At 45.3% G+C, this 25,061-nt stretch overlaps 6 non-coding genes across 6 annotated transcripts; 2 read left to right on the top strand and 4 right to left on the bottom strand.

The window, feature by feature from the left end:
• Window positions 1-3,663: 3,663 nt before the first annotated feature.
• Window positions 3,664-3,745, top strand: TRNAS-AGA (transfer RNA serine (anticodon AGA)). Its single transcript has one exon. It is a non-coding gene; the product is annotated as a tRNA-Ser (tRNA).
• Window positions 3,746-5,426: 1,681 nt separating this feature from the next.
• TRNAM-CAU (transfer RNA methionine (anticodon CAU)) lies at window positions 5,427-5,498 on the bottom strand. The gene has a single exon. It is a non-coding gene; the product is annotated as a tRNA-Met (tRNA).
• Window positions 5,499-10,334: 4,836 nt separating this feature from the next.
• TRNAS-AGA (transfer RNA serine (anticodon AGA)) lies at window positions 10,335-10,416 on the bottom strand. The gene has a single exon. It is a non-coding gene; the product is annotated as a tRNA-Ser (tRNA).
• A 3,758-nt stretch (window positions 10,417-14,174) lies between these two features.
• TRNAS-AGA (transfer RNA serine (anticodon AGA)) lies at window positions 14,175-14,256 on the bottom strand. Its single transcript has one exon. It is a non-coding gene; the product is annotated as a tRNA-Ser (tRNA).
• A 2,666-nt stretch (window positions 14,257-16,922) lies between these two features.
• TRNAS-UGA (transfer RNA serine (anticodon UGA)) lies at window positions 16,923-17,004 on the top strand. Its single transcript has one exon. It is a non-coding gene; the product is annotated as a tRNA-Ser (tRNA).
• Window positions 17,005-23,543: 6,539 nt separating this feature from the next.
• Window positions 23,544-23,615, bottom strand: TRNAQ-CUG (transfer RNA glutamine (anticodon CUG)). Its single transcript has one exon. It is a non-coding gene; the product is annotated as a tRNA-Gln (tRNA).
• Between the last annotated feature and the right edge of the window lie 1,446 nt (window positions 23,616-25,061).

The following is a 25,061-nucleotide window of genomic DNA, read 5'->3' as shown; positions in this document are numbered from 1 at the left end:
AAGGTTGAAATCAAGTTTCATTACATCCTATGTTGATTTCATTTAGATTTGTTAAGTATGCATATCAAGACCTTAAGGGAAACTGTAATAATGATACAAATGTCATATTTAAATTAATTTTTTTATTTTGAAATGATTGTAAATTCAAATGCACTTCTAAGAAATTATACAGAGATCTCCTGTACCCTTTACCCAGTTCCTCCCAGTGGAGACACCTTACAAATAATCCTACAATGTAACAACCAGAACATTGACACAAATACAGTGAAGATAAAACATTTCCATCCCCACCAGGATCCGTGATGTTCTTTCACACAGGCACATCTGCTCTCCTCCCATCCCCCACCCCCATCCCCCACGCCCGTCCCCCACCCCCAGTACCATCTCCGTCACTGACTGGTTCTCATGTCTATGTGTTCTCATTTAAAGAATATTATATAAGGACACCTAGGTGGCTCAGTCAGTTAAGTGTCTGCCTTTGGGTCAGGTCATGATCCCGGGGTCCTGGGGTGCTAGGGTCCTGGGATGGAGCCCTGTCCATGGCTCCCTGATCAGCGGGGAAACTGCTTCTCCCTCTGCCCTTTCCCCGACTCATTCTTTCTCTGTAATCATACAGTATATAGCCCTTTGAGGTGAACTGTTTTTTCAGTCACTGTAATTGTTTCAAACTGAGATTTTTATTTGCATTTTCTTTTAATGACCAGTGATGTCGAGCATTTTTCGTGTGCTTATCAGTTATTTAGATATCTTTTTTGGAGAAATGTCTATTCAACTACTTGGCCCATTTTTGAAATTGGGTTTTCTTTCAGTTGTGGAGTTGTGGGAATTATTTATATAGTCTAGGCATTAAACCCTTAGTCAGATATATAATTAATGAATATTTTCTCCAATTCTGCAGGTTGTCCTTTCCCTCTCTTGACAGTACCATCTGACGCACTAAGCTGAAAAGCAGATCTGCACTCCTTTCTGGAGGTGCCAGGGGACAATCCGTTGCCTTACTCAACTGGGTCAGAATTCAGTTCCTTGTGGTTGTAAGACCAAGGTTTACTTGCTGGCTGAAAGCTTAAAATGGTTTCCAGCATTTAAGGACCACCACATTCCTTGGTTTGTAGACCCCCTTCCTCCATCTTGAAAGTCGGCAGTGACAGGTTGAATCCTTCTCATGTCCATCTCTCTGGCCTACTGTTTTGCCTCCCTTTTCTACTTTTAAGCACTTTTGTGATTAGATTTGGCCTTCCAAGATAATTCAGGTAATCCCCTCATCTCAAAATTTTTACCCTTAATTCCGTTTGCAAAATCCATTTTGCCATGAAAGGCAACATAGTCTCAAGTACTAGGGATTAGAACACGGACATTTGGGGTACCGTTATTCTGCCTATCACAACGTCTATTCAGTGTCTGTTTTCATTCAGTTTAAGATCTTCCCAGTTCTTGGCATGACAAGTGATTTTCAGTTGATTCCCGGACATTTTGGGTATTATGCTATGGGACTTTAGATCTTGTTTAAACCTTCTGTCTTAGTTGGTTCCCTCAAACATCTAACACTGCTCTGACAGCGGCAGGGCAAACCTCCTCGTTACTATCGGGTTGCAATGGAATTCCAGGTTCCTCATTCAGTCCCTCTTGATACCCAAGGTGTAGGCTCCCAACTGTGCAAGAGAGGGAGTCCTGGCTCCCCACTAGGCTTCCACTGGTTCTTCCCTGGACTGAAGGAGTAGGAGAGCCTCCTCACTGCTCCGCATGTGAGCTCCACGAACAGGGTGTGCAGCCCTTCCAGCAAAGCAATGATGATAATCTTTTCTCACCAGTAGGCCTCTTCTGATGCCACCGCAGTGGGGAGGGTTATAGACACTCCATTACTGCCAAGTGGGGGTGGTAGTGCGGGCTCCCCTGTAGGGCCTCTACTGACAGGGTATGGGAAAAGCCTTTTTAAAGCCTGGAGCAATGACAGTCTCAGCCTCTCACCCCTGCTTTCTCTGAGATACCTTGTGGGGGGCGGCAGCAAGCCAGAGTGGAGGGGAGCACCTTGCCGCAGCCCGGCAAGGGTGGGATTCTAGGCTCCCCACTCTGTCTTTGCTGCTTGCGGGTGGGATGAGACTACAGTTTGTTTTGATTTCCATTTTCCAGCAAGTGAAAATCTCTAAAACGGAATGTGTAACCTCACTGAATACAGAGGGTTAACTCAAAAATCATAAAGCCTTAGGCTGAACATACAATTTTTAAAATATACAGCTTTTAGGAAAAAGAGGCAAGCTTAGGTCCAGGAACTTGTCAAAGTATCGTCACTTCCTACAGGGGAAGTGCTCTCAGTGTCCTATGCATCTATCTTTCTTTTGACAGGTTATGCAGCCCACATACCGACTGTTTGACCCTTAGGGACCCTGTGGTCTCTTAACTATCTTCACAGCTCTGTGGGACAAGCGCCCTAGCTGGTCGTTATGGTAATTGCACATCTCTGGCTTCCTGAGTTTCAGTATTTCCACCAGGCATCTGGTGCTTGGAGTCCTGGCATTCCCATTGCCATTTACAAGCCAAACTCTGTGACCGCCTCTCCTGCGGAGAGCCCTGGCTTGCTCACAGAGCTACCCCCGAAACTTCTCAGTAATTCTAGCGCCCTTCTCACCAGCACGCTTCTGACAGCCTTGCTGAAGGCATTGGTTATCTTGGTGGGAAATGCCTGGGTCATGTGGGAGCTTCTGGGGTATTGGTTGTGCATTATTTCTGTGTCTGTTTTACTTCAGTAAAAACACAAACTCAGTTTGCCTTGATTGAGGTATCTGTTTAGCAAAAGGAATAAAAGCCAGCATTTAACACAGAGGTTGCTGTATGTTAAGGCTTTTTCTCAGCATATGGCAACATATTAAACTCTGACATTCTCAGGTCACAGCATGAGAAACTGACACAGGGATCTCAAGCAACTCACTTGAAATCACAGGGTAAGTGACTGAGCCTGCCCGAGAACCCCGGGGGTCTGGCCGCAGAGTCTGGGTTTGAAATGTTCCATCTCTGCATGAGAAAAATAGGAGCTTTGAAGGCAATTCTTCCATACAATAAATCCACGGCTGAAGATGATAAGGAAGTTGGGAAAGAAGTCCTGCCTGGACTGTAGCCGACCTACTTTCCTTCAAGTCACGACTCCAAAAAGTGAGGTTTTTTTCTTTGTTTTGTTTTAAAGTAAGTTTGACTCCGTGCTAATGATGCTTAGGCTCTCATCTAGGCCGCCATAGACACGGCAGCCTACGTTCTATCGGTAGCTAGAAGTGTGCCTTCTTCCTTTTATCTGCTGCAGGATCTTCCACTATGTGGATGTTTCAGAAGTAAATTTGAAAATCGATGGTCATTTGGAAGTGTTCAGATCGGCGCTGGCCTCACAATTCTGCAGCGAGTGCTAGAGCCTGTGTCAGCACAGTGGGTGTCTCCAGGGTCCCCACCAGAAGCGGACCGAGCAGGAGGCTGGGCTCCAGGAGGTCCCCTGCTCTGTCCCCTCCCAGCAAGCCATCAGAGGAAGGTCCTTGCAGGCGGAGGACGCAGTGCGACTTGGCCAGTTGCCACGCGTCTGAATGATGTCCAACAGTAAGAGACATGAACAGCAAATGCACTTTGCAGTCGAAAAGGTGACCTTTGGAAGAGGCTACTTATGCTAATGAGGCTGGTGGCTTGCACGTAGTCGTGGCCGAGTGGTTAAGGCGATGGACTAGAAATCCATTGGGGTCTCCCCGCGCAGGTTCGAATCCTGCCGACTACGGCGGCTCCCCTCTTTGGGGAGACCACCTCTTGTCTCACAAGCGCTGAGACAGGCTGCTCTTGCCTCCCACCAAGGAACTGGACCCTTCCCCAACTTTGCTCTTTAGAGGCCCACGCAACATTCCGCAGGCTTCCCAGATAGCCAGACATCCGCTCTGTTTTCCGACCAGTTTTTTTCAGAAGCAATTCCACCACAGTCCCCAAAGGGTTTCTTTTCCTCAAAGAACAGCCCAGGCTTTGAGATGCTTTCGTGTTTGCGGCGCTCACAGCCTTGCTCTCCAGGCAGCCTTTCCGGAAGGAAATGTGGATGGCAGCATTTGCACTGATGGAAGCTGGGTTAATTTGTTGACATTCCCTCCAGGGAGGATGCAATGAAAATCACTGAAGCCTCGAAGCAATAAAGGCCGTAACCATAGATAGATATGCATGTTGTACTTTTTCTTGCTCCTTACTTACTGGGTCCCCAGAAATGCTCCAACAGGCAACCGTCCTCCAGGGGGTGGGCCCTTCCTGGTGAGCCAGAAATCAAAAGGAGAAAAACAGAAATTTGAACACTAGATCTTCAGATTCAAAGCCTGCCCCTCTATGGACAGAGTGGTCCATGATGTGAGGGACTATAGGGGTCTTTCCCAAGTCTTGGTAATTCCTAATTCCATCCCAGGCCTTGGGGAGCTGAGCTTTCCTTGCTGATATAATGTTGATTATATCATCATTGTTGACGATAGGGAAGTGAAAGTGGCGGGGACAAAGGAGATCCAAGTCGGGCTGGGTTAACTAGGGTGAGACTGATTCGGGGAGTTTATTCCTGGAATTAGTGGTTGCAGGAAGGGGGCGTTTCACCACCGCGAAGTCAGGAAAAGAGCAACGGCCTGAAGCAGGTGAACGTCTGCGGGGGGAGCCCGTTGTCCTTTGAGGAAGGAGCGGTGCCCCGCGGATAGGAGGACACAAAGATCAAGAGTCCGATTAATGCCTTTTCGACCTGTGGTTGCAGGTCAGGAAGTCCCGGGCCCAGGTCACCAGTTCCCTGTTGGTCTCTTATCTGATTTCAGAGAAAAAGAGGTCGAAGCTCCTTCCGTGGGCTGTTTCAGTCGGTGAGGACCACCTCCCTCAAATCCGAATCCTGGACCTTTTCTTTGCGTCCCCGCACCCCCACTCTGTCCCCAGTGTTCCCTCGGTCCGCGCGCTGGCAGGTCCCGCCGGCGCCTGTCCTTCGGTCCCCTCTCCTCTCGGATCCCGCCTCCTTCCCCCGCGCTGGCCCGGCGTCGCCCCACCGCCACCTGCTCCTCCCTGTCCCTTCCGTGCGCCCGCCGCGCGGGGACTCCCGCTTCTCCGCGTCGGTCCCCAGTGCTCCCCCCCGCAGGTGACCCCGACTTCATCCCGCTCCAGAACTGCGAGCACCTGGCGGTGGAGCAAGTCCTGGGCGCGGTCCTGGTCACCTGAGGCTTCTTTGATTCGTCATGATGCTGGAGCCCCAGAGTCAGGCCGGCAGCGAGATGCGGGTTAAATAAGAGTGGAGAAAATGTTCCCGAATTCTGTGAGGTTTGAACACACCGCAGCGAAAATGAGGCCATCCTGTCGCAGGAGGATGAGAAGACTTGAGAGGCTGGGGCATCCTTTCCCCCGACGACGTCTCGGCTCCGGGAATGTTCGGGAGGGTGAGTCGGAGCAACAGTAAGAGAGCCTAGCAGAGGATGGTTTCGATCCATCGACCTCTGGGTTATGGGCCCAGCACGCTTCCGCTGCGCCACTCTGCTCACACATGGGAAAAGTCACCTCTTCTCCGATTTGATTCTCAGCCTCTTGCCCCGCATCTTACTTGCTTAATACGGCAATAAGATGGTTGCTCTTCCCGTCTTCTCCCTACTCTTCCTTCCTTCCATCCATCTCCTCCAGGCCTTTCGCTCTCGTCCCAGCGTCACGGGCCACGTTACTGCCACACGAGCTCTAGCTCGCAGGCCCCACACATACCACTCCTTTCCTTACAAGGTTGCCAAGCATCCCCTTTGGCGTGGGAATAATGATGGCCAGGATGTCAACTTTTCAGACCAAGAATCGGGCAAAGCCTTCTAAACCCATTCACGAGTCGCGTTCTTTCTCACCCAAAGCGCTTTCCTCGGGATTCCTTCTTGGTCCTCCAGCCGATCGCCTTTCTTCGTTGCCCTCCTCCTGAGCTCGCGTTCCGATTTATCAGCAGAAGCGGTCCCTGTCTGCTGGACCTTTAGTTACTACCCCTCGCCACCTCTCCGCGCGGGTGACTTTCGCTCTGCCGCTCTCGATTATTGGAGATCCCAGAGTAAACCCCCTACTTCCGAGTCCTCCTTGCGGGGTCCGGAGCCACCTGCGGTTCCCTGCACCCAGGCCTGGAAGCGCCCGCGCTCGGCTCTGCGCTTCCAGACTCCTGGTCGTCGGGCGGGTTCGCTCGTACCTGCCTCGTTTCATCACTGGGACACCGAGGGTCTCCCGAGTTCACACGGAAGGCCCTAGCGACCCCACAGGCTGCTAAGAAACTGGATATGACAGCTCCCGGAGCAAAGACAGGCGCTTCTCCGAGATGATTTTACCAAAATTTGGGGCAAGTTTCTCCTGATGCAGGCTGGGTTTGTTGCACCTTCAAAACCCTGAAGGTTTCCTCCTTCACCCCGTTTCGATTCCCTTCCGAATTTTGCAGGATTTTCACCTTCTCCGGTAGATTCTGGTAGTTTCTGCTTGTTTCCCTCTTGTCTGCCACAGAAGCCACAGACCTAGTGTGGACAGCCCAAGACAGAATGCTGCGGGGAAGGGGGGGGGGGTCATCACTTCTACAGCGGGATTCACTTCCGATATTCTCTTGCAAGCAGTAACAGAGCGCAATGGCCTCCTTCCAGAAGACCATCACTTGGCCTATGCACCTGTGTGCATCAGTCACCATGACTCCTGAATGCTCCCCCGGGAAACTGTACTGAACTTAAAGCCAAGACCTTAAAAAAGGATTTGTGGAAATTCACCCAGGGACTTTGCCATCGCTACTCAAGTCCATAAAGCTAAGCCCAACTCCTGGCACCTGTTCTTAGCTTGACTGACAGCCATTTTTTGGCTTTTGGTTAAGAGTTCTAATTCAGACGCCTGCTTTTTCTGTTGTCTGTGGTACTAGAGCTGGAAAGCAGGAGAGGGGCTGCAATCTTCTGTTTTACAGCTGGAGAGCCCAGTTTGTCTCCCTTCGGGTTGACAAGTTAAGGCCCTCCAGTTCTCCCTGACATTGAACTTGGCTCTGCTGCCTCACTCCAGCCTACTTCCTCTTCAGATTTTATTTCCCGCTGCCCTGCTATCCCTCTTGGCAGTGAAGTGAGTTTATCTTCGATTCCGTGATCCTCTGTCTTGGTCTTCATCTTTTCAGGCGCAAAACCTTAGAGTCTTCCCTTGACCCAGGGAAAATCAGGCTTTAAGGGACTGCTTATTTTATATATAACAGAGGAGATGGAAATTCCCTAATTAAATAAGAAGTAGAGGTAGATTTAAAAAAAAACCCATAGAGTTAGATCCAGCAAGATAACTCACTGGAACGAAGCAACTGTCTTGAACTTTGGCTCTCTCCCAATGAGGTGAAATAACACATTAAAACATATATTTGAAGCCAAAATTACTTACTGTTTGACATAATTAGTCAAATAGATGACCGCCATGCTGTTATGACAAACTGGCATGTTGCACTTTGTCCCAGAACTGGCAAGACTCCTTAATTTGATCTAATCTCCAGCTTCCTACCTTGTCAACCTCTGATGGCCATCAATGAGCTACACTCCACACCAGGACACACTCTGATAGGCGTGGGGAGACAGACCAAATCAAACAATAAATACTCCACAACTGTGAGAAATGATGGAGAACACAGACATGTATTCACGCTGTCAGATTATGTGTAAAAAGATTTCAAAACTCTAAAGACCTATAGTTCTTCCTTCTTTAAATAAACCACGGAACATGCTGGAATATTCTGCAGCAGATAATATGAACGAGGCATGTTCTACGTACTGATGAGAATTACATACATAGTGTATGTAAATCTATGTGTACTTGATGTCACTGCAGACTCACATGCAGTTGTGAGAAATGATAAAGAGAGAGCACCTGACCCCGGTTTCTCCCCGTGGTAACATCCTGGCATGTTACAAGGACACGAGCGGGATGTTGACATTGATATAACCCTCCAGTCTTATTCGGACTCATCGTTGAGTGTGGTGCTGGGCATTTAGCTCTGTGTGGTTTTATCCCATGGGCAGAGTCCCGTATCCACCACCCCAAAAGTGCGGCTTCATCGCAGCAAGAATCTCTCCTGTCGCCTTTTAATAACCGCACCCACCTTCTCCCAGCACTCCCTCCCTAACACCGGGAAAGCAGACACTGGTTCTTCGTTTCTCTAATTTAGTCATTTCTGGAATGTTGTAGACGTGGAATCAAGCAAAATAAAACATTTTCAGATTGGCTTCTTTTCAGCCTAATTCCCCAGAAAGTCATCCAGGTTCCCACGTGCACCTATCGTCCATCCCTTTGTGTTGCTGAGGAGCTCTGCGTAGTGTAGATATGTCACAGCTGTCCAGCCATTCACTCGAGATATTGTTTCCAGTTCAGGGCTATTCTGGGTAAAGACACTGGGGAAAATTACATATTCATCTTTGTGGGAACATAAGTTTCTATGTCTTTGGAATAAATACCCAAGAGTGGTGTTTATTACTGGATTATCTGATAGTCTCCTGTTTAGTTTGGTAAGAAACTGCCAAACCGTTTTTCTGACTTACCATTTTACATTCCCACCATCCGTGTATGAGTGATTTGAGTTTCCCCACATCCTCTTGGGAATTGAATGCTGTACTTTTAGCCCTTCCGATACATGTAGGGTGATGTCTTGTTGTATTTTTAATTTCTATTTCCCTAATGGCTGATGACATTGAACTTTTTTCATGTGCTTATTTGCCATCTGTGTATCATCAAGGGTGAAATGCTGAAATGTCTCTTCATGGCTTTTAGCCATTTTCTGACTGAAGTGTTGGCTTTCTTTTTTAATCTGTTCAGTTGTGAGAATTCTGTGCACATGTTTCAGAAACTGACTTTGTCACGTATGCGATTTACGAATGCTTTTTTCCCCCAATTTGTAGCTTGTTTTTTTCAACTGCTTCATAGTGTCTTTTGCAGAGAAAAAATTTTTAATTTTGAAGGGATCCGATTTATCTCTTTCCCTTTTAAGGACTGGGCTTTTGGTATCAAGTCAAAGGAATCTGCCCGACCCGAGATTGTGAAGATCCACTATGGTATTTTCTAAAAGTTTTATAATTTTACATTTCAGTCTATGATTCGTTTTAATTTTTGTGTACAGAATGAGGTTTAGGTCAATGTGGGTTTTTGTTTTTGTTTTGCTTTGTTGCTGTTTTGTCGTTGTTGTTCCCCCTACGGCTGTCCAATGGCTCCAGCACCATTTGTCGAAAAGACTATTTCTCCTCCATTCAATTTTTTTCCTGCGCTGTTGTGAAAAATCAGTTGGGCGTATTTCTATGGGTCAGTATATATTTTTAAGGGAAAGAAAAAAAACCAAGATGAACACTGTGTATGCGTTTGTACCATTCATTTAAAAGGGTGGCTTAGTGGTTAAGCATCTGCCTTCTGCCAGGTCCTCATCCCAGGGTCCTCCCTCTCGGGGGAGCTCAGGCTCCCTGCTCAGCGCCAAGTCTGCCTCTCCCTGTCCCTCTCTCCCTCCCCTCTGCTCATGCTCTCTTTCAAATAAATTTTAAAAATCTTAAAAAAAATATAGAGTGGCCTGAATATTATACACACACATAACTCTGGAAAGTCATACAAAAACTCATCCACTGGGGAGGGAAACCGAAGAGCTAGAGCCCATAGATAGAAAGGACATTTATTTCACTGAGTGTATCCCAATATCATTGGAGCTTCATATCATGATTATTATTTTTTAAATAGTTTAAATATTAAAATTCTTAACAGGCAACAAAAATACACTCTATGTCAGTTGATGACAGCTTCATTTTAGACCTTGTTTGCCAGCTACATGGAAGCAAATGATTTTACTGTCTTCAGATAGAACTTATTTCTGCCACATCTTTACTTACTTGCCCCATAAACAGGCTGGCGTTGTGTTAAGCAAGCATGGAATTCCAGATCGGCCTCACACAGGTAGATGAAAGTTATGAGCGGGCTCGGAGATACCAAGGATACGGTTGGTACGCGAGAAAGGAAATCTCTGAAAAGGTAACAGTCTGGTGGACTCCCACTAACTTTTATTCTTTTAGAAAGAGTTGCCTTCAAGGAGGATTTTGATGCAGGAAACACCAAGGTCTCTCTGAAATTTGGATTCTTCTTGGGACAAAAGAAAACACTAGGACTCCGTTCAAACCTACTAGATAATATGGTAATTATGAATTCCTTTTTTTCTGGCCAGATTGAGAGACTCCATCATAGGCCAGTTAATCTCAAGGCCAAAACAGGGAAGTTCAGTAAAGGAGGATGTATCGCTTACAGTTTAGATACAAAACACATTTCTTTGGACTTGCCGCCATGTAGGATTTAGGATTTCAAAGGAACCTACAAGATGTCAAAACACCCGTAGTCGGCAGGATTCGAACCTGCGCGGGGAAACCCCAATGGATTTCTAGTCCATCGCCTTAACCACTCGGCCACGACTACATGCCAGAGCCTGCCCTTGATAAGGTAGATAGCCCAGCGGTACTGTACCTCGGCTCTCCACAGGATCGGATTGCATACCAGAAGCGTATTTGGGGTCTATCTCTCCTATTCTTCAACGTCATTTGGATGACAATGATGCTGTTGCACCGTGTTGGCCAGTAACTCCCTATCCTCAGAACTGGAAGGACTACTGATTCTGACGGGTCCTTGGAATGAGATCGGCTTCCTGCCCCGCCAGTCCTGAGTCCTGAGATAATCCCACAGCTGGAGCAAGCGTTGACATTCACTGCAGGATTGTAGCTAATAGTTATGATTTTTTAAAAACTAGAGTGAAAAAGTTATGTACATGCATATATTTTAACTCTGGAAGGTTCTTCCAGACCTGGCTTCAGGTTGCTGGTATGGAAAGAAATGGAATAGCTGAGTTTGTAGATTGCAGGGAGGTTTAGTTTTCACTTTCTATACTCCATGTAGTGAGATATGAGATAGTTGTACTATCATTATTTATTTATGTATTTTCCTTTATCTTGTTTATATACCTGGAATTGCTGGGTCATACAGTAAGTCTGTGTTTAATCTGTTGAAGAACTGCCAGACTGTTTTCCAACATGAATGCCCCATTGTCAATCCCACCAGCAGTGCGTGATGGTTCTGATTTCTCCATACCCTCCCCAACACTTGTTAGTATATGGCATTTTCATTAAAGCTATCCTAATGGGAGTGAAGTGGTAGCTCCTGGTGGTTTTGATTTGCATTTCCCAAATGACTAATGATGGCAAGCCTTTTCTCATGTGCTTATTGGCAATTTTTACATCTTTCTTAGAGAACTGTCTATTCGTGTCCTTTGCTCATTTTTAATGGGTTATTTTTCTCTCCCTTGAGTTATAAAATTTCTTCAGAAATTCTAGATGCAAGCCCCTTATCAGATACGTGATTTGCAAATATTTTCTCCTATTCTTTTGGTTCTCTTTTATTTTCTTGATAGCATCTTTTAAGGCACAAAAGCTTTTAATTTTGATGAAGTCTAATTTATCTACTCCCTGTTGCTTGTGCCTGTGGTGTCCTATGGAAGAATCACTGCCAAATCTGAGGTTATGATTTCCCCACTGTTTCCTTCTAAAAGTTTTACAATATTAGACCTTATGTCTTTGACCCATTTTAGTTCATTAAATTTTGTGAGGTAAGGGTCCAATTTTATTATTTTGTATGTGGTTATCTAGTTTTCCCAGCACCATTTGTTGGAGAGACTTTTTTTCCCCACCGAATCGTCTTGGCACTTCTAATAAAAAATCAGTTGACCATAGACATATGGTTTTATTTCTGGACTCTCCATTCTATCCCATTGATCTCACTGTCTTGATTATCACTGCCTTGTAGTTAGTTTTGAGGTTGGGAACTGAGTCCTCCTTTTTCTTCTTTTTCAAGATTGTTCTGGATATTCTGGGTCCCTTGAAATTCGGTGTGAATTTTAGAATCAACTCATCATTTTCTACAAAGAAGTCAGCTAGCATTCTGATAGGGAAGATCAATGTAGGGGAGAATTGCCATCATAACCATGTTAAGATACAATCCATAAATATGATTTATCTATCCATCCTCACCTATTTCAACAGTGTTCTGTAGTTTTCAGAGTATGAGTTTTGCACATCTTTTGTTAAATTTATTCCTGAGTTTTTTATCCTTTTTGATGCTGTTTTAAGTGGAAGTATTTACTTTCAACCCTTTTTTCCTTCCCTATGAAACATGATGAGGCTGTCCGAAGCCTCCCGGATATACATATTTAGTGCTGAGAGATGTCAGGGATGAAATTGCCTAGTATTGTCTATGTAGACAAAAACAAACGGAAAAACAAGGGTCTTGAAGATGCTGGTGGGAAGAAATTGCTGGTCCATGTGTTTTTATACAGAAGAGGCAGCCTGTGGAACTAGAGCCTTACAGTAGAGCCTGTTTGCTCTCAACGTGCTAGTGTAATATAAGAAGGGGAAGAAAAGAGAATACGTTGGTCAATGCCCTTAGCGATATGAATCAGGCAAGTCCTGGAGAGTCATCTGCTTTAGGTGGGCTCATGCCTGTACTGGTCCGTGAACATCGTAAGTATACATGGGCTTGGCTGTGAGCATCGTGATTTCCCATGATGCTCTCTTCCCTGGTGTAGTGGTGAGCGTGACTTTGTCATTGGGAAGACAGGTGTTGGACTCGTGTCAGACAAACCTATTAGAAGTTAGACAGAATTTGTTTGGAGCCCACCTATCTCCTCGTGGTCATTTATGTGTTTTCCAAAACAACAGAATAGAGTGACCACACTCTTCTTCTCATTCAGTGGTCATGAAGTTATTAAGAAAGAAATTATTAACTTATTTTTGGTTCAAAATCCCCTGGTGTGTAAAATAACAATTACTCACCCTCTCACGGACAGATGCCCCCGACACAAAACCGACAATTATAGAGACTGCATCAGGGACCTCACAAATACTGTTGGAGACCACAGACACCAGGCTGAGACCCATCTGCATTTCGGAATCTCCTGTAGGTCACATAACCTAATTTTAATGAATAAGCTTCACTACTACTAAACTGCAATTAAACACAAAGTTGCGAAAGAAATATCATCTGTCAGATGTGCCGATGTGAGTCATAAACCTCAATTTGATGAACTACGAAGCCAAAGCGCGCCCATGCCTGAAGCTAAGATTCTAGTCAAACCAGTTCTTAGAATCCTCTCACCTCTTTCAGAGGGCTCACGGGGTGAGTTCCTCAGAGCACACTCTGGGCACTAAGACAAGGCACAGTAGGTGCCACAGAGTGCTATGGAACTCTGTCCTCTTTTAACCAGAGGCTATTGGAACTCTACTTCCACCCTTCCCAACCCAGCTATGGACTCCACTGAGAAGTCCTTAATTTGCAGTATTCTCCCTTCCTTGTTGAAGAAGGAAGCACAGAAAAGAGCAACAGGTGCTAGGCAACATTCCTTCTCTTAAAACTTAATGAATTTTCTGAATTCTGTGTTTTCCCTGTTTATTGCAATTGCCGCTTAGACGTGGCACTTTCCACTTGGGAGTCATAGATACCTCATAAGTGGCATTTTATTTAGGATGCTTTGTTGCTTCTGAAGGACTAACAGATGTAGCAAAGGAAATATAAAAGTATCTTAAAGTATATAAGGTTTTAGTACCTCTCGTCACCACTGTCCTGGACCCCAGGACAAGCCAGCGCAGTGTGACGTCGTCAACCCTGTTCCACGAAGAAAATGACTTTACCTAATTTCTTTAGCTGTGTAGTGGTTTGCTATCAATACCCGCGTGGATTTGCGACTTAGCGACTGTAGCTATGAGTCGTGGCTTTCACCTGTATTTGATCCAAAATTTCCTGGAATTTCCTTTTCTACAGTGGTGAGGACGTCGGGGGGCTGAAGAAGAGCCCAGATACAGGGGCAATTCTTTGGAGATGCAAACGCTGCTGTCCTTTTGGAAAGGCTGCCTGGAAAGCAAGGCTGTGAGCGCCACAAACACGAAAGCATCTTAAAGCCTGGGCTGTTCTTTGAGGAAAAGAAACCCTTTGGGGACTGTGGTGGAATTGCTTCTGAAAAAAACTGGTCGGAAAACAGCGCGGATGTCTGGCTATCTGGGAAGCCTGCGGAATGTTGCGTGGGCCTCTAAAGAGCAAAACTGGGGAAGGGTCCAGTTCCTTGGTGGGAGGCAAGAGCAGCCTGTCTCAGCGCTTGTGAGACAAGAGGTGGTCTCCCCAAAGAGGGGAGCCACCGTAGTCGGCAGGATTCGAACCTGCGCGGGGAGACCCCAATGGATTTCTAGTCCATCGCCTTAACCACTCGGCCACGACTACGTGCCAGCCACCAGCCTCATTAGCATAAGTAGCCTCTTCCAAAGGTCACCTTTTCGACTGCAAAGTGCATTTGCTGTTCATGTCTCTTACTGTTGGACATCATTCAGACGCGTAGCAACTGGCCAAGTCGCACTGCATCCTCCGCCTGCAAGGACCTTCCTCTGACGGCCTGCCGGGAGCGGACAGAGCAGGGGACCTCCTGGAGCCCAGCCTCCTGCTCGGTCCGCTTCTGGTGGGGACCCTGGAGACACCCACCGCGCTGACACAGGCTCTAGTACTCCCTGCAGAATCATCAGGCGAGCGCCGATCTGAAGTCCTCCAAATGACCATGGATTTTCACTTAAGTTTTGGGTGGGGGGGGGATGAGGTAACTGGGTGACGAGCATTAAGGAGGGCACCCGATGTAATGAGCACTGGGTGTTATATACAGCTGATGAATCACTAAACTCTACCTCTGAAGCTAGTAAGTCTGAAGCTAATAAGACATATATGTTAACTAAATTGAATTTAAATTAAAAATTTTGAATTAAAAAAAGAAAAAAAATAAGTTTTGGGTTATCCACATAGTGGAAGGTCTTGCAGTAGTTTTAGAAAACTCACAACTGTTTGTTTTAAAAGTTTGTCCTATCTATTTCAAAACTTCCCTTTTCTGCATCCATATTCAGGAATAACAATGGAACAGACCTCAAATAAAACAGTTCCCCAAACCTTAAAAATATGAAGATTTATATTACAAATGTTAAAGACTTATGAAAGTTCTCTATCTCAGTGTTCTTTCAAAATTATTTTTTTAAAAGCCCAGTTAAATGTCAGAAAGCAAGAAGGGGTGGAAAAGTTTTCATTAATTTTGTCAATTGCTAACTGACATTGATTATTTGAGAAACAAGTTTAAGGTGAATGCTTTCACAAGTGTACTGAACAAGACAGACGAATCACTTGCAGCAAATGTCAACTCCTGGGTAGCATCAATAAAGAAACCAATGAAATGCAGTGTTCTGCTATATTCACGTACAAGACTTGATTACTTCCCACTGTAGTGGACAAACAAGCACATTCCGTCCTCACGCCACAACCCAGAAACCAGCACTGGAAACATTTTGAAGTATTCCTCCCTTCCTCTCAGTAGTGAAGTCATGCAAAAAGTTGAAGTCATGTTTATTGCATACTTCTTTGTCAGTGAACGTTACAGCACAAACATTGTCCCAGAACGATTACAGAATCTTCCCAAATCTCATTTTAGGGGCAGATGAAGCCAGCATACTTAAACATTCATCCATTTTTAATATATTACATAACTATCACGATGGGAAGTGGAAAGATTTTTGTGCAGTACATGGTTTTCGTTGTCACGAATATTTCCCTAGGAGAGGGCTTCTCAAACTTCAGTGGGCATCAGAACCCCTGGCGGGCGTCCTGTTGAAACAAATTGCTGGATCGCCCCGCCCCCACTCTCCGAGTCTGTCGATCTGAACTGGGCCCCAGAACTCGGATTTCCCAAGGGACCCCTGGTGGTGAGCATGCTGCCGATCGGAGACAATACTTTGATACGACTTCTCAAGAACGATAAAGTTCAAAGTAAATTTACCGTGTTAAATGTTATACGCCCTTTACGAGCCTAAATGGAGGTCTGCAGCAAATGCCATGGCAGTTAGACCGAATAAAACTGACTAGAATACAGTGAGGGGAACATTATTGTTACCTTATCCTAGAGGAGAACAGATGTGAGCTTTAACCCTCAGAGGGTCGTATTCGGCCTCGATCCTGGAGGTCTCATTTCTTTCGTGTGAGATTCTGTCTAAATGCACTAGTTTATGCCCTGGGAACTCACGTCCGTTCCTAGAATTCAGAGAGAAGTCCGTGGTTTTAGGGTTTCTGACGTTTCCATAAAACGGGATCTGGTCCGAGTGCGCCCCTCCTTATCCCACTCTGGTAAACCAGAGAGTCTCTGGCCCCAGAATCGACCCTATTAATTTGGCCAGATCTAGTCCAACATTTGCTTGTTTTCATTTCCTTTTTGCGCCTCTGTGCTGCGCGGGATGGGGCGCGGGGCCGAGCGCGGAGCCGAGCGCGGGGCCTTGGGGACCGCGTGTGTCCGGAGCGCCTCGGTGCCCTCGGAGCCACCTCGCGTCCCCGCCCAGGACCAGCCGAGACACCTCTCCCTGAGGGGTCGCAGACCTCCCCGCCCGGCTTTTGCTGTGCGGAGGGAACCAAGGCCCCCGTCTCCCTCTCCGCCCCAGCGCGGTTTTAATGGTTCTTCTTGAAGGACGAGTAAATCGAAGGCCACCGAAGAGTCCTGATTGTAGATTTTAGCTCCGGCAGCAAACGCGATGGTCCTCACTGCCCACGACCCCTTCATTTGTGAACTCGAACTTGTTCAGGGCTCGCTTTCAGTGCGACTTGCCTTCCATGGGTCCCCGGGCACGAGGTGTGGCCGTGGTCGCCGCAGGTGGCCGCAGCCAGGGGACGAGCCCCAGCGCCCAGGGCACTTGACATTCAGCCTGTAATTGCACCGAGACATCCCGGCTGGCTCTTGATGTGCTCGGGATGGGCTCCTTCATTTTTCAGGGAGAGGCCGGGTTGAACCCACTGTGGCGGGACCTACCAGGGGCGACACTCCCCGCGACCCCCAGTGCTTCATGCCAGCTCTATAGGGTGGCAATGAGCAGGTAGTCGTGGCCGAGTGGTTAAGGCGATGGACTTGAAATCCATTGGGGTTTCCCCGCGCAGGTTCGAATCCTGCCGACTACGGTTTTACCAGGAACCAAACCAGATTGTTCCCCAACGCGTATCCCGCACCTGCACCCGAAGGTAGGAGAGCCCACGCCTTCCGTGTCCAGACGCTGGTGGAAGCTACGCAAGGCAGTTCACCTGATTCATGAGATGCCTCAGATCACAGACTCCAGCCCCTGGGCTCTAATAGTACACGGGTACTCCCCTTAACCACTCTCCGCTCCAGGGATGGTACAATTCATAGCGGGTAATTTTATCCAACACTTTGCTCCAAGAAGATACAAGTTAAGCAGGAGCCTCATGATGGTTTCTTTCCATTTAACAGATGAGGAAACAGCTCAATGCTGCACAGTGAGATGGTCTTGACCGAAGACTTCCAGACAGGTTTATGAACCAAGGTTTTCATGAGTTCCTCAGGAGACACTCCTAAAATTGTCAAGTTGTTAGCAGACTCCGGGTTAGATGTGTTAGTGCCCCCAAATAATAGATAGCAGTTCCTATTTTTCAAGCCCTTACTACACACCACCATTACAAAGACTTTACATGTCTTATTATTTGCAGATCTTTACAACATATCTATTTTACAGACCACGAGGTCCACAGAGATCCAACCATAAATGATTGAAGTCTCAGAACTAGAAAGCAGGATGATGGAGCTTGAAGGTGACTTGGTTTTGGCTCCGCACCCCCCTCCCAACAGCTGTGGGTCTGCTTCTGCCAGTGCTGGGCATGCCCCCCACCACCTGCCTCCAGCACTGCGTGGGCTCCCTGTTCTGGATTCATCCTCTGGTGATCAGGCCACGAAAGTGGTGCGATGTGAAAGTCTGGATTTAGCCTGGCATAGAATACTGCTGCCCCTGAGTGTTTAGTTCTTGTGTTACCTCTGACGCTGGGAGTATCACTCATCAGTTCATGGCAGCTTGCCAGTTTTCGAGCGGGGGGGGGGTTCTTAACAGTTTATAAAGAGTTTCCCACACAGTAGAGCTTTTCAGCTCCTGAACACCAGAGCCTGATCCCGGGAAAGACTTTTGCAGCCAATGGGGTTTGGACGTAGAGTCTTAGACTGATTTGAGGGAAAGGGAAGAGCTATTTTGGCCCCAGAGTTGGAGAGAAATTGGAACTAAACCACAAAAATGGAAGGGAGTAAGATTTTGAAAACTCTACAAAGCATCAGTCCACATATTTCTTGGAAAGAATTAATGTTTCAATTCTTCTGCATAGAGACCCCAGAGCAGATCCTTTTGTCCCCACCCCCTACCTCCAATAGCACTTTCAGGGGATAAAAGTGTTTCTGTGGGCTTCACAAGTGAATGGAAGAAACAAATAGTAGGTTAAGAGGCTCATGAGTTCTTGTCCAGAAGAAAGAAAGATGGGAGCAAATTTATGGGTGAGGGAAACCAGACGGCAAGGATGGGTGTGGGAAAAAAGGTGACCACAAACAGAGGGGAAAACACAGGATATTTCCTTGTAAAATTATGTAACTTTGAAGATAAAGAAATAACTATTTAGGGAACCTCTAAAGAAATCACCTTATTGCTAAGGGGAAGAATTATACTCGAAACAGCATTCTCTAGAATAATATTCAATAGTGTGAAGAAGTGGGAAAAACACCTACAAGATACTTATGGAAACATAAGTCAAAGATTTTACAACCAGCTCAGATGTATTTTGTGTCAAAAAAAGGTGTATTTACTGCAGAGAGTATTAGGCAGCATTTTAAAAGAGTAGATTTACATATAACTATACAGAGGAATCTAAAAAAATAGTGAAAATTTAAGGAGCGGGATGAGATATATAGCAAAATATCATATGGAAAATAAAATTAAATACACAAAATATTGACATCTGCTTTGCAGAAAGAAATTCCAGTAAAAATGTAAACATTAGATATTTTTTATGTTCAATACTTTTTTTTTAAAAAAAGATCTTATTTACTTGAGAGAGAAAGAGAGAATACAAGGGGGTGTGGGGGCAGAGGGAGAAGAAGACTCTCCCTAACCAGGGAGCCCAACAACACAGGGCTCCATCCCAGGACCCTGAAATTATGACGCTTAACCAACTGAGCCACCCAGGTGCCCTATGTTAGATACTTTTAAAGTTAACTTTGTGGGAGAGATTAGAAGGAGATCATTATGGAGGTAAAAAAAAAAAAATCAATCAATTAAAGATATGGTCTTTACGGATACTAATTTACATCTGGGATGGTCTAAAAATCTGACAGTTGTTTAAAACCACTGTAATCTTTGAGACATAATGAAATAATCTATATATATCATTTGACATCTTTTAAATGGATAAAAGTTAGAATGACAGAAATTTCAAGGTATCGATAGTGTTGTAGGGATATCAATGCTTGTGAACTGATGGCTGGAAACTATGGAGTTATTTTGGAAACAAATCTGGCACCGTTTAATTAAATAAACGATAAACATACCACGGGATCCAACTTTTCTTTCTCTCTCAGGCTATACATCCCACGAGTGTACAGGAAGATGTCTACCTGCGGCCTGGTGTTTACACTGGTGGGGTTTTTAATCAATCTGTTTGTTCTAAGACTCGGTGAGTTGGTCAGACTGGGTGGATGCATGCACTGAAGTGTGAGACAGCAAGAAGAAGTTACAAATTAAATGTAAAAACTACGTGAGCAACACTGGACTGCTCATAGAAATGACAAAACACATGCAAACAGAACTACATATTTCGCAAGAGAACATTCAAACAAAAAGTTACAGTCAGGGGATGGGGGTGGGGGGGAAGTTACATTGTAAATAGTAGAATACTTGCTGCTGGAGTTAGAAGACATAGAATGTTATTTTGTGAAAGGAAAATATCAATGAATCAAGTAAAAAAAAAAGAGTGTATATGGACCAATAATGGTAACGTGCTTTGAATTGTGGAACATAATTAACTCAAATGCCTGCCCTGAATTCCTAACACAGATTGCATCCCCTTGACATTATGTGGACCGAGTCAGTGTCCTCCAGCCGGACCACCAGGAACACCCCTGCGGTTGAGCAGGCCGGGCTTATTACCCATTGCGGTGAGGAGAACACACACTAGAGGAATCACGAGGTGTTTACGGAGGAGGATGTTAGAAATAACCTATTGTAGGATTTGGGCTTTGGTTGGGTGCTTTGGGTGAGGGTCCAAAGTACAGCAGGGTTCTGATCTGGATTAGAAACAGTCAGAAAGCAGGAGCTATTCTATCACTGGGTTTCTCAATTGATCTTGTTCATAAGGAGGTAGACTAGAGTGGAGGTAAAGCTATAATTGGCAAGGGGTAGCAGTCACTTGTTTTAGTGACAGAGAGGTTTGGGATTTTGTGGGTGGCCACAGTGACCTTGGTTTTGCCTCGCTTCGACCAAGTTGGGATGCCACCTGTTGGTCTCACTTTACCATGGTCTCAGAGTAACCATGTCTGATGTTGGTATTCTGTGAGATTACGCTCAGTAGGAGAATAACATGATGAGGCTTGAGTGCCAGGCAGGCTTCTAGATGCTGTAAGTTGCTTTCTTCCCCATTCTTTCTTCCTCTATAGCAACGCTTCTCTTGTGATGAAATTCTCGTTTACTTCTTAATTTAAAAATTGAAATTCAACATATCGAAGTTCTTTTGGGATAGGAATGAGGAATATTGATTTTGGCCAAAGTCTTTGAGCTCCATCTCACAACAGATTAGCATCTAATATGTGGGTAATGAGGGACATTAAAACAATCTCAAATAGTGTCACTTGCATGGTGTGAGATGGACAAACTTTGAGAGGATCAAAGATCACTGGCATGATTAATTCCATTTTAGGACAACCCATATACCAGAAATCCCTATACCAGCCCTGTACCCTGACCTGGTAGGAGGGCTTATTTAGTTTGCAAACAATCAAATGATCTACTCATAGAATGTCCTAGGAAACGGACATTACAAGGGCATCATCGTAGATGGCAACACTCTTGATGGGAGAGCATTAGAAAAATGAGCCTGATCACACTTGGAAACTTCACCACCAGTATCAAATGAGTGACTGGTGTCAACTGTGGGCAAACTGCATTTCTGCTTGTTGTGCATAGACACTCATCTACTTCATTCATGCCTTTCTTCTTCTTAAATTAGGCTGGGTCTTCTCATGCTTAATCAGAAAGAACAGAAAGGAAAAGAATCTTCACAATCCTCCCTCTCCTCTTCTATAATAATCAGACTAATCCATATGGCTATGGGTTTTAATCCAAGCATGGTGGCCAGTTTCTGGTGTAGAGAAAATATCTACGGACCATATCTTCTTTCAACATTCTGGTTTTGGGGACGCCTGGGTGGCTCAATCAGTTAAGCATCTGCCTTCAGCTCAGGTCATGATCCTAGGGTCTTGGGAAGGAGCCCTGCATTCAGCTCCTTGCTCAGCGGGGAGCCTGCCGCTCCCCCTGCTTGTGCTCTCTCTCTCTGACAAATAAATAAATACATCCTTTTAAAAAATTAAAATAAGTTTCCTGATTTTGAGTCATATGTACGATTTTCTGATAATAAAATGTGTGCAATAAAGACTTAGGGTTTTACTGTTGCAGAGTTGAGACATTTTTTGCATTTTTGTCTGAAGAAGAAAACATATGTATCTAGGAATGTAAAAAAGAATAAAGAAAACTTCAATTTTGACCAAATGAAAAGCAACCTGTATACATGAATGATGAGTATGAAGAGTAGATTGCACGCACTCTGAAGGTCAAAGGGTGTGATAATGTCAGGGGTTAATTGGACACTTAGGTAGTCAGGGCCAGGGTCCCCAACAAGAAAGAAAAAAGCTGGGACAACTAAGACGGAACATGGCATCCTGCTTTACAGCTTAGACAAGACCACAGTAGCAGCCTGTCTAGCAGCCTCTGCAAAAGTCACTTTTGCAAAACATCCTGAAGCAAAACAATTAACCATAATGCATTGGTCACAATCACAGGTTGAGGCAGTAGTCTCCAAATGTCAGCCCAAAAGACCATCAGCACGTGAACAAGAGCCCGACAGGTAGACAGGTGCATGACCAAAGCCCTGATCGGCACGCCTTAGCAGCCAGTCCACAGGGGCCCGCACTCAGGTTGCTCAAGATAGTGCTGCAGAAAAGCCTATAAAACCCCCTGGATTTCAACCCCAGAATGGCAACCCTCCCGGGTCCCTTCCCTCTCCTGGAGCTTTGCACTATCGCTCAATAAACTTTGCTTTGCTGCCTACCACTCTTTCTCTGGTCCACCTCCTCATTCTTCCAAGTGGCACAACCAAGAACCACGGGCACTAAGGGAACAAAAATCCTGTAACAATAAGACTCTAATTAGTATTTTCCCAGTACAGTACTTGCAAAACCTCCAGAGTATTCTAACCTGCATAGTATTCTACAGTTAGTGGCACACCGCGCGAGAGAAAACCACAGATCTCTGGTTTTGAATGATGGAGTGTGGCCACATGTAGCAGCAGAAACTTCATGCAACTCATTTATTATGAAGGAGAATCTGGATGTGAATGTTTGGTTAAACAGTTTACACAAAGGGTCATAGGAGAAGAAGCAGACAGTGAATAAGACAGCATATGGGGGGAGAATTTGCAGTGTAAACGCACCTGGAGTTAGTGATATGTATTGGTTGTAGGAAAAATATTTGCATCTCATACACATCTGGAATCATAATGAGACCATTTGTTGGGATGGAATCTTCCCAGCCCTTACTGAAATGTCTGCAAATTTCCAAGCCAGGAAAAAAACAGACTCACTTCATCTAAAACAAATACTATACTAAAATTTAAAAAAAAATTGAAGATCTATGCAAAATAGTTAAAGAGCAAATGAAAAAAGGAAACTTCTACAAATAACGTAATTAGCAAAGAAACAGCAGTAGTTACTCATTTTTGATGAGAAAGAGGGATGTTTGGTATTCTGTGGGTGGCACATTGCAATGAAAATATTATTATGGGTCCTCCCTTAATTTTTACTTGAAAATAGGTTAAATCTGTAGATATTTTTAAAATGCAAAAAATGAGTCCTATGTGCCCATGTACTTAGAGTCACCCAATTTAAGCACATTTGGTTTGTGTGTGTGTAGTGTCTGTCCATATTTTATATATAAAAACTGGGTTCAGAGGCCATAAGGGGCAAGGAGGGGGCAGAAACTGCAGCTAGACACCAGGGCAGAAGAGAAATTTGCTATTAACTGTATGTATATTCTCCAATACCAACAGAATTGCTTATTTCCCATGTTTGAAATATCTAAACCATTCATTCTAATGTGCACAGAAAATGAATGTCATAAAAGTGGATTGTTGCTTTTTATTAGAATTGGTTTTCTAGTCGCAGCAGAGTGCAGGGCTTTTGCTATCTTCCTCCTATATTTACTTTTGATGCTTCTTTTCTTCCTTATACAATAAACTCCATTAAGCCAGAATGAAATTCTATTCCTTCTTCTTCACCCAGATACAGACCTCTCAGGACTTGCAGAAACTCAAAGGAGATACCAGGGGCAAAACTGACTTTGGTCATTTAGGTGAACTCAAGCTCTTTCCTTGGAAAAGCCGAATATTAGACCAAAACACTTAGCAGGTTCCACCGAGACTTGAACTCGGATCGCTGGATTCAGAGTCCAGAGTGCTAACCATTACACCATGGAACCCCACATGAGGCAACTATTTGCATAATCATCTATGATGAGGTTCAGAAACTCTACTGAAAGCATTTAGTTGAATTTATGAGTCAGAATTCTTAGTTCATGTCCACGCATGACAGCCCTTGGATAAATACCCTAGGAAATTTTATTTTATTTTATTTTTATCTTATCTTTTGCCACCTACATGAACCCATAAAGTCCCCCCTCCCCAAACTCAGGCACTTAGTGCTCTAATCCTTGCTTTCTGGGCTGAACGGCTTATATGCATTGCATGATTTAATGCTCAAACACTGGGTGAAGATATGGTTACTCCCTATGGAAACGGGGGAACGGGCTTGGAAATTTTGTATCTGTGATCTGCAGTTCTGCCCAATTTCAGCCATGTATTTTTCTCTACGCACTTTATTTAATTATCAGGTATATTGCTTCGAGGAAAACAAAGTTCCATGTATCCCTTTCTGGCACATTCACGGAAGGAAACTCGCAAGAGGAGCCGTGTTTGCAAGGAGACGGAGCAGGTGTGCTTGCAGAGAAAGACGGAACTCTGACCCGGGTCGCAATGGGTAAGGACCTTGTGGGAGACGCCGCATGTCACCATCTAGACCCGCGGTCAGACTCGCCTTCCTCGGGAGGAAGGTGCCCAGGCGAGGCTGCCAAACTGTACCCCAAACGTTCTTTACTGCTGCTCCACAGAGACTTTTTCTCCTCCCCCTTTCCCCCCGCCCCAGTGCTCTTTGTAAAGTACAGGTTTCTGGGCGCGGAATTGTTGGTGGGATTCCGGGGTGCAGGCTGCCAGCGCGCCCCACCCCCGCAGAAGGACTTCTCATCCAAGGGCAGCAGTCTGGGCCCGTGCGGTGTGGCGGTGACTACCTACTCGCGCTCAGGACTGGGTCCTGTGGGGTCAACAACCTGGTCTCCGTGTCGCGCCCCCCGCTGCCCCTGCCACCCCCCCACCCCAAGGAAGGTGGCGGCAGGCAAGTCCCGTAAGAACTGGGCGGAACAAGATCGCAAAGGTGGTCCACCTCTCCTTCCAGTGGTCTCAGTGATTAAAAAACAAACAAAACACAAGGAACTTGCAAAACAACAAGGCCACGCAAACACCAAGCCCATGCAAAACCTTCATAGGGCCAGGACCTTGTCCCAGAACCTGGATTCTGCTCAGGCACACAGCTGCGTGTGATCGCCAGCGGGAAGATGGTGTTACTCTGTAGCTCGCAAGAGCAAGTGCAAACACAGTCACAGAAAATGATTTCAAAGGGAATGTAGAACTAGAGCTTGCAAACTACTGAGCTGGAACCTCTCCTCCCTCAGCGAATAAGCCATTATCATCGCATGCTCGGAGATAGCCGGTGTCCCCTGAACGGTCACTTCTTGTTCTAGGGCTATATATGTATACATCTGAAAAGCAGAAATAAGGAATTGGATAAAAAAGAAATTATAACTGAAACAAAC

The sequence above is a fragment of the Ursus americanus genome, chromosome 32 (assembly GCF_024610735.1).
Source record: "Ursus americanus isolate L20-20 chromosome 32, mUrsAme1.1.p, whole genome shotgun sequence".
In the NCBI taxonomy this organism is placed as follows: Eukaryota; Metazoa; Chordata; class Mammalia; order Carnivora; family Ursidae; genus Ursus; species Ursus americanus.
This window is presented reverse-complemented; position numbering and strand designations above follow the sequence as displayed.